The 9,318-nt window shown below is 35.0% G+C and overlaps 1 long non-coding RNA gene across 5 annotated transcripts; it reads right to left on the bottom strand.

Moving 5' to 3' along the window:
• Positions 1 to 3,157: 3,157 nt before the first annotated feature.
• On the bottom strand, positions 3,158 to 9,115 carry LOC115439925. 5 transcript variants are annotated; one of them, XR_003938315.2, is made up of 9 exons: positions 9,101 to 9,115; positions 8,769 to 8,972; positions 8,574 to 8,687; positions 8,338 to 8,458; positions 8,209 to 8,249; positions 7,727 to 8,071; positions 5,581 to 7,317; positions 5,196 to 5,277; positions 3,158 to 4,423 (listed from the first exon to the last, which is right to left on the bottom strand). It is a non-coding gene; the product is annotated as an uncharacterized LOC115439925 (long non-coding RNA). The 5 variants fall into 5 exon arrangements; XR_005113211.1 differs by having other exon boundaries at positions 8,209 to 8,458; XR_005113213.1 differs by having other exon boundaries at positions 8,209 to 8,458; positions 8,806 to 8,972.
• Between the last annotated feature and the right edge of the window lie 203 nt (positions 9,116 to 9,318).

Raw genomic sequence — 9,318 nt, 5'->3', positions numbered from 1 at the left:
AATGTTACGCTCTTGAGACTGGGCGTAGGAATGGGTATCTTAATGATCAGAAAATTACTGAAGGGATAAAAAACTAACCTACAGACTAACATTTTAGTTGTTAGTTGTATTGATCGATTCTCACTTTTTGCATTCAGTCATGTCATGTCTTACGTACAAGATGGTCAATTTTATCTGATATGTGAAACTTGACTTTTGACCATTTATTACCACCACAGCCCCAATATTTTTTTATAAATTTGGCCAAATCGATTTTAACTTAATGTTTCGACCTACATGTTATGTGTGCTTCATCGAAATAAAACGACAACAGACTTTTACATCTTTTATTTGATTCGAAACTGCGGATGATATTCCTAAAATACTATGGGGAACAGCAACAAAGGCCTAACTTGAAAACAATTCTTAACAACTCATTTTATGCATAACAATACTGGCTTCTCAAAACAATCTTAACAAAAATGAGAAGACAGTAAAGGAAACGGGCGAAATGCATGATTGACCACATTACACATAGTAGATGGTGCAATCTACATTGTTACCGTGTTTCTCTTGCAGGCGTTTCAAAGCGCATTTGGATTTGCACCGACACGGCATTACCTTTATGTTCACATGCTCTACGTTCATGTGTTTCTTCTGGTCGTCTGGTGCAATCTCACTGTAAACATACAATTTATGCGTTAATTTTTTTTACGTTAAGTATAAGTAACAGGCTGAAATACTTTAACGTTATGTTAATTTTAAAAGATTTTATTCTTTTTACTCTGCTCTGTTCCATGTTTAAATACATTTTTACGTCTCTTACTGAATTTAGCTTACCAACAACGCATCACGTATGTACCATGTTAGTGTCGTAAAAGAACTTTAGCGTTTTATTAAAATACTACTTACACATTCTCTGTGTTACGGCCTGGCTCCGGATTTATCTCCAAAAATGCATGCTTCGATTTAGCCACAGCATCCAGCTGCCTGGAACTACTAAGTAACGGGTGAGTAACTGTCGAAACAGTTAAGCTAATTAATTTTACTAATTCTATAATATGGAACAGAAGTCGCGAGTCCTAAATGGTGGATGAGAAACACTACCTATGTATATATTGAAAAGAACTTTATGCGAATAGAAATTAATAGAAGACTAAGTAACATCCCAAATATATTCGAAATGGCCGATGATTGATTACTTTTTTTTGGAGAATCATTAAACGGGTATTACAATTAATACTGTCGGATATGCTGCTATGATTACTTTGTTACTACTTATTAACTGATTGAATCGCTGATGACTGCTGAAAGCATGCTTCAAAAACGTAAATGCAAGTATGAACATTTTTCAACAATTACTGAAGAACGACAGCGTAGGCTAAATAACTGTTTGTAACACATTCGCAAGCCTGCTAATTCAACAACACAAGTTTTTTCGCTCACGACTTAACAATACTTACCTCAGGTCCAGCATAATGTAATCGTTGGGCGATTTTCCGAGAACGCGACCCATGTTCCCAGCTCACTAACTCAGCCTATGCCTTCAATTTGAATAATCAATATTGCATTCACCGACAATGTAGTTTTATTTTCAATTCTTATTCTTGTGATAGTGCTGTCATCTATGAATTGTGCCACTGACATAATTTCTCGATACATATTACATAAATTATATATTGTTTATGTTATTAATCACATGAAATTTAAATGAATATCTAATCGTTATTAATGATATTTACTGTATTTGGAAACATAGGTATTATATTTAGTGCCATCTGACGGAACGGTGTTATAATTCAAATATAGAACACATTTAAGTCGGAAATTGTAAACTTCATAGCATTGAAAGCGAATAGTTTTATCCTTAGGTATCCTATGTTGTTGTGTTACTTAACCTGGAGAATGGAATTGTGTTATCTGTTATATCAATCTTTTCCGTCACATGAAAGCATCCTATTCACGTACATCGAGTACAGCCAAACAATGTAAAGGATGAGGCTTGAAGCAAAAGCACAATGAATAGTCTCGATTTAAAAGACGTATGTATATTATGTCCACCGCGACGTACTACAACGAGTCGAACAGCAAGATAGAGCGTGAATAAGGCGCTTTATATAGGCGGCTACAGGATATGTGTGGACTTAGGTCATATATTTGTTCAGATGACCATTTGGCCGTAGCGAACATGTCGCAAAAACTACAATTTTTTTTTACACCGCATACATGCATATTAGTAATTATATGTTGCATCAGGATCCCTTTCGGAATATTTCACCTTACGCCACTGCTCTCTATTTCCAAGTATAGTTTTGTACTATTATTTTCTAGGAGTAGTAGTGTATCATAGACTTTTGTACCGATTCCTTGTTTCCAATAAATGTGTATTTTAAAATATTTCAAAAACCTAATCTTAGGCCTCGTGTAATAGTTGGATGTTCAGAACCTTCATAAATTTTAGATCGGACTACTAATTTTATACTTGTCCAGGTGAAGACATTTCGTATGAAAAGATCTACAAAAATATATCTTAATCTTGCGAGCTCACTTACACACTCAGTGGCATATATGTATATTGTATATTGCTGTATATTGCATATATTATAATTCATTTGTTTGTTGTATCTCAATACTAGCCGATAACAATGGCCCTTTGTCTACGTATTGCGAAGGCTGCCATGCCATCAGCACTGAGAAACAGACTTGTTATCACAGCTTTACTCCGTCATTAGATAAAAAAAGTCTATGAATAAGGGCGTAAATATTTTAGGGGAATTTTGGTTTGTAAGATTTTCTAGATGTCTGTACTTCTCTTCCTTGTAAGCCCATTTGGCGATAAATCAAGTTGATACTTAGCTTATAATAAGTTAAAAACAACTTGAGGAAGAACACTCAAGGCCACTCTTTATAAAAGTTTGAAAGGTGTAAGCTTTCTAAATTTTCTTATTATCTGTGTATTATTCCCGTACTGCGTATCAAATATCCGCTTTCTTTCTTTCCAACAAGAACCCTAAGGTTCTGGTGATCGAGAGTGACTTGATCAGTAAGTACTTACCTGCATTCCATGAGGATTCCCCCATGTTGATGTGTTCCATTGCTTTGTTCGGGTATCAGAAATAAAAATGCAAACACTTGAAATAGTAATATATATTTATTGTAATTATTTGTTAAATTATTATTTGTTTTTGTAATTCAGTTAATATAGTACGTTTTTAATTGGTATTGTTCGTACTGTATGACTCTACCACCCGTTCGGAATGCTGATTCCCGAGAGAAGAACGGGCAAGAAACTCTCGGGTTGCTCTTTTCATTTTTTAATGTATTGTTACACATAAATATTATCAGAAAATTAATCAAGTAACATTTTGAATTCTCTGTGAAGTTGTTTATGTTTATTTTAATTTATTTTATGATTTAATTTTAAATTATATAAAGTATTTTAAAAGCTTGTTTATCTGTGATATGATCGGATTATAATTTTTAAGTCATATTTTCTTATGCATGCCGTATAAATAAATTTTGTTTGTATAAATACGTTCAAATTTAAATATATAGATATTTGTTATAATAAACTGTTATGCCCATACGAAGCCACGATACATGTATATATATTACAAATAGATACTACAATATATGTTATATACATATTTACATATATATAAATAAACTACATGTATCATACCAATTCATATACGCATCTGTTTCACGTTAACCATGTGTACCATGTATACCAATTAGACAAATTTGGATGATATATAGTTGCCAAATAAATAATTTTGATTAATAAAATTTAGTCCAAAAAGCTATTGCTTTCTGATATCACATTTCAGTTCGTTTTTATCCCCCATTGAGAATTTTTTCCGTAATTTATTATAATAAGTATTTATTTATGAATATTAACATAATGGGCATTCGTATGGGTCTTTTTAAAAGGATATTTGAAGGTCTTCTATCTTCATGAGTTTCTTCACTCATAACTCATTCTTCATATTCCCAGTGAGCACGGTAACCATCTAACTCCTCTGAATATCTCATATATAATGCCAATAAGAGCTGTCATGCAGCTAAAGAATTTTGTATCAATTACTAGCCACGATGGGATAGTAAGGCCGTATGAAACAGCAATATAAGAGGAGTTTTCTTTGATAATCTCATAACCGTGCTCACGTCATTCTCATATAATATATAATCAAATTGTATTATCTATTCATGTAACTTCAGTAATAAATCTTCTTCGAATTTTAATGCTTTTTCATAATATCAGGTCAATCGGTTGTTTCGTTCGTATCGTTTAAAATATTGGTTATATTGATTTATAATTGGTGCTAATTTGGATTGGATTTGCTTTAAGAGTAAAGTAATAATTTTGATAATTAACATAAATGATGTGCAGCAAAGGAAGATGAAGCTCGCAGATCGTAGGCATGTCATATCATTTCAGTGCCTGTTGGAAGGAAATAGGAATTTAGACTTCGGCATATAATTATTATATAACACTGGACACTCTGAATAAACAGTGAGATGTCAGTTAAATAAAATATCGACTGACATAATCAGTGCCTGATTTTTCGATGGATGAAGTCTTTGTCTTATACAGGCAAAGGGACTCCACTGCATCTGATGGTACGTCGAGTGCGTTCTAATAAAACGTTTACTGACGAAAGACGATTACCCCTCGACAGTCGATACAATTATGCCGGCTTGTTGGAACCGGATATACACGGGCTGATCTCGGAACGCGACACTCTTACGTATCTCACTATGGCAGGTTTTAACACCTTGTATAGCATTTTCGCTATCCGGGCGGATATACATCCTACCACCAGCAAATCATCAATTTTGGATATTGAAGTTATTTTTTTTGTCTTACTTAGGGGCCGTTCAATTGTTACGTGACACAATTTTTGAAGGTTTTTGACCCCCCATGTAACGCGACGTAACGTTTTCCTGTACGCCGCCCCTCCCAAAAATTTATGTAACTCTAAAGTGACAATTTTGTTTCTAATATTCACAATTATTTCACGCAAAGTACGAGAAAGTCGCTAAAATACTTTAAAAAAACAATGTTACATAACCCGTTGTACGAACCCCCCCTCCCGCGCCTGTAACGCATCGTAACGTTTTACATACCCCCCCCTCCTCCAAATTGCGTTACGTAATACTTGAACGGCCCCTCATGTATTTGAGTTTAAAATTATGATAATATTTGCACCCACCAGTTTATGTAATTTGTAAATCTTGTTTTTTCATTGTTGAAATGCCGTCTGAAGCCTGATGCTAAGCTGCTGCCACGAGATCCTGCAATTGTGTCCATGGAAATAAAAGGAGAGAAAATACGCTGAAACTACTTGCTATTTGAGAATTAACATACATCATCAATCTAAATATCGTACATTTATTTTAAAAGAATATTAAAGAACATTATTTTTTTTTTAAATTACAATTATTTGAACAAAACAAGTTGTTACATATTATGCTATATCCATAAATCCTTATGTGTTTATACATACATAAATATCGTGCAAGATGCAATATATATTGTTAAGGTTTTTTATTTAAAACAAGCAGTTAATGTAACATAGAAATACACATTTTTATTACCTAAAAGAATCTCCATCCCTCCATCCTTTGTACAGTCTCGAAGACGTCGCTCCTGGGTAAGCTAGCAGTGACGTCGCCATAAACCACATAAGTTCCCATAATCGACCAATTTCGAAATGGTAGATCAATAGATCAAACAAAAAACTGAAGAAATTTTGAATAACCCCTTATATCAGAGAGTATGGCGGCGTCAATTGCAGCAAAGCGTGGAAGAAAATGGTATTAGCGGACACCGGGTGAAGCCCGGTGTTGAGGAAGATTCTGTCTCGCTGCTTTAAATTTTACCCTGATTTTTCGGATTATTTTGAGCACATATAAGTAGAATTTAATAGAAAATCCAATAATCCAACATAAATAAACTTTAAAAGCGACTTTTTTGGATACCGCCACCCCATAGAGTCATTCGGTTCCTGATCGCAGTGGGTAAGTGTGCGCATGCGTATACTTAAACAAATGCGCAATATTTCACAAACATACATAATGACTTCATTGACCTAGTACCACTTCTCTGAACTCTTGTAAGCGTGATTATTTTATATTACAGTGGCATTAAGCTTCAAAAATATATTTGAGAAGAATTTACCTTGACAAATAGTAATAGGATAGGACCAGTGACTATAGCAATTTGTAACTAATCTAAAATGAGAAAATTCCAGCAAACACCCTTGGTATAAGTGGATTCTGTGTGTGCAAGACTTAAAGATAAATATTAGTATGATGAGGTTTATGACTGAAGTGAAAAATAACTATTTCCTAGATTAAGATAGATTTGTTTAAGCTCAGGCTCTCTTTATCCGAAATTGCCTTTGTGATTATACAAAGACTTAAGAATATTTAAAAAAATATATTACTTAAACGAAAAACTTCATTATTGAATTGTTTGGGTACTTTACTAAGGAATACCTTTATTTACCTCACATGCGATTATTTAGCCCGCACGCATTTAGAACATCTGAATTGTGTTTTCAAAACAGATGCAAATGCTTCATCTAAAGAATATGTTTTTATGCTCTACTTTCTCCAACAAATCTACTTATATGCACGAATGTTTTATTTTCTATCAATATTATTCGTGAGACAATACTTATTATTTGAAGTTCGATAGAAGAACAATTATTGATCTAGAAAGATAATTTTAAATTTCAAGAGCGAGGCAGAAGAAACCAATAATTCACGGATCCAGCGTGCATCAAACCTAAGAAGAGCCATCTTTTAATGATTTTCGGAATTTAAGTCGATATGTGAAACCTACGTAAACCTACATCAAGTTTACAAAAACTAAATGTCATAAATTAACAGTTTCATGTGCCAAATGAAAATATATAAATATTTAAAAGGAAACGCGCCGCAATGTCCATATTACCTTTGGATAAATTCGCACGTTTATTTAGAATAATAAAACAACATGGTGGACTTGTGGGTTCTGTTTTGAAGCTGTGGCACATGGATGCTTTAAAGGTACTTCAATTCAATTAAATTTTTAGATTGTGGCTCCATCGTTGGCAGACGATGATTTTGCCAATGTCATTGTTGAAAGTAGGAAAAGTTACGGTAAATTTTTATAGGTCTAATATTAAAGGTACTTACTTTGAGAAAAATTTTCTGACGTCATATAATATTTTTCTAAAAGAGATCTTTTCTTCGGTTATCTATCTAGCAGCGCTGGACCGAGTAGATAATGAAAGGAATACATACCAGACGCCATGCTACCTTTCTTACCTGCGTAGACCATTTACCCTGCAACGAAGAGTCCGTTAGCTCGTACATCCGTTCGGTTTCACAAAACTACTTCGTTGTCAAATGTAAAAATCTCTAAATGCTAGAATAATTGATTTTCATATTGCTTATAGGGGAAGATAGTTCCAACCACCAGGCGAGTGAAGGGCTCGTGTAGTAATTCCATTGTTAAAAAAATAATATTCAAATTTAAAAATATATTAAATCACAATGTATCTATCTTCATTAGCTTTTTGATAAACGTGGAACATTACAGCTTGCATAAATTTCGCAACGCATTAACATAACAATTTGGTAAAAGATGGGTAAGCCACGCACTTAATTAACCATTGGAATAAAAAAAAAAAGTATAATTAGTCTATACTTGTTCGCAAAGGGCGATGGCTGCCTGAAGCAAATCGATACTCACGTAATGCGTCATTTTGTTCAGCTCTCGCCACGCCTTAATTTTGCGCGCGCAGGCCTCGTGGTAACGTGAACGCGGTGCGCACTGCGCGGCGTAACTTCGCGGTGCGCAGAATATCGGCGCGGAGCGAGGCCTGCTCTGTAGCGCATTATTATCGAGTGTCGTATCAATGCATAGCATATCATGTTGTAGCGTTGCATGGCGTATAGATACGTTGCACGGCGTATGGTAGCGTAACATGGCGTATCGTAGCGTTGCACGGCGTATCATAGGGTTGGATGATGTCTCGAAGCGTTGCAGTTGTCTTGTCATATCGATGCGTCGTCGTTGAGGGTCGGTTACTGGTCGCTGAATGAAATAAAATCATATTATTAATTTTCATGTGTGTTATATTCTAGTGAAAATTTGTTTCTCAGCATTAGGTATTGAGTTTAACATTGGACAATAATACTTTTATATGTTACAATATAAAATTTTGAACTCACCTTAATTTGTTTACCTCCATAGTTGAGACGTATGCATATAACTGTAGCGTGGTCGAGGATTTCAGATTGATTAATCGAAACATTTCAGATCAAGCGGAATTGATCTCAAAGTCGGCAGAAGGAACCAACCTCATCCATATTCCATGTTAGATGCTGAACAATACGCCCACAATCCGTTTGTAGTTCGTGTGGTAGGTTGGTAACATTCTGCGGGCCCCGATCTGCAGCAGTCGGCACCAGTGGCTATTTCCTAAGCGCAGGGTGCCGGAAAAGATTCTCAGGTGGTTGCAAGTGGTACTCAAAAGGTGATATGGATATATTGGACTGAATGCACGTTAGTAATCAGTCCGAGCAGTATCACTTACCATCCGATATGTTCTCTCTGGTGTATGATCTTTCGGCCAATTTGAATGTATTATTGTGTGGATGTATAGGTATCTAGTGAGGCATAAACTTCAATTCCGTGAAGCGCCGCTGGGCTGATGATTAAAAGAACCACTCGTAATATTTAGACAATCACCCACTTTCTATAATTGATTAGAATACTTAATTGCCATCACCATTGAGAGAGTAAAATGATAAGCTGCTAGCACTCACGGTTCGGGGCGTAGTCGGGGTCCGACTGTGCCTAGCTCGCGTCTAGGGTCCGGACGGTGTCTAATTGAGAAGCGATGCGCATGCCTGTATGCGTGTTTAAAATCAATAAAACGCAGTTCACGCTCGTCTGGTCTCTGCGTTGCTAGGTCACGGAAAAATCTGGGAGTCTGGGAATTTCAACAAGGCGTCGTTTTCGGACCTAAGCTTATTTGCGCTTATCTCAATTTTATTTTAAAATGTATTGTATTCTATTCTATTTAATCTATTAAACATTATAATTGTTAAAAATACTTACTTATTACATAATATATTTATCAATATAATTGTGGTCCTTGTTGTCATAGGTGCATTTATTGTAAGTTAGAAAAAAAACGATTCATTATCAAAAACCATAAATAACGACAGTGAAGGCCAGTAGTGGTATCGTGGTGGTTTTCGATTCGACTGGGGCTTCGTTCATAGCTTGTCTGTATTTCATGGATAATAACTACCTATAAGAATTAATGAAATTTG

The sequence above is a fragment of the Manduca sexta genome, chromosome 27 (genome assembly GCF_014839805.1).
Source record: "Manduca sexta isolate Smith_Timp_Sample1 chromosome 27, JHU_Msex_v1.0, whole genome shotgun sequence".
Taxonomy (NCBI): domain Eukaryota; kingdom Metazoa; phylum Arthropoda; class Insecta; order Lepidoptera; family Sphingidae; genus Manduca; species Manduca sexta.
The sequence above is the reverse complement of the archived record's forward strand: the minus strand, read 5'-3'. Positions and strand labels throughout refer to the sequence as shown.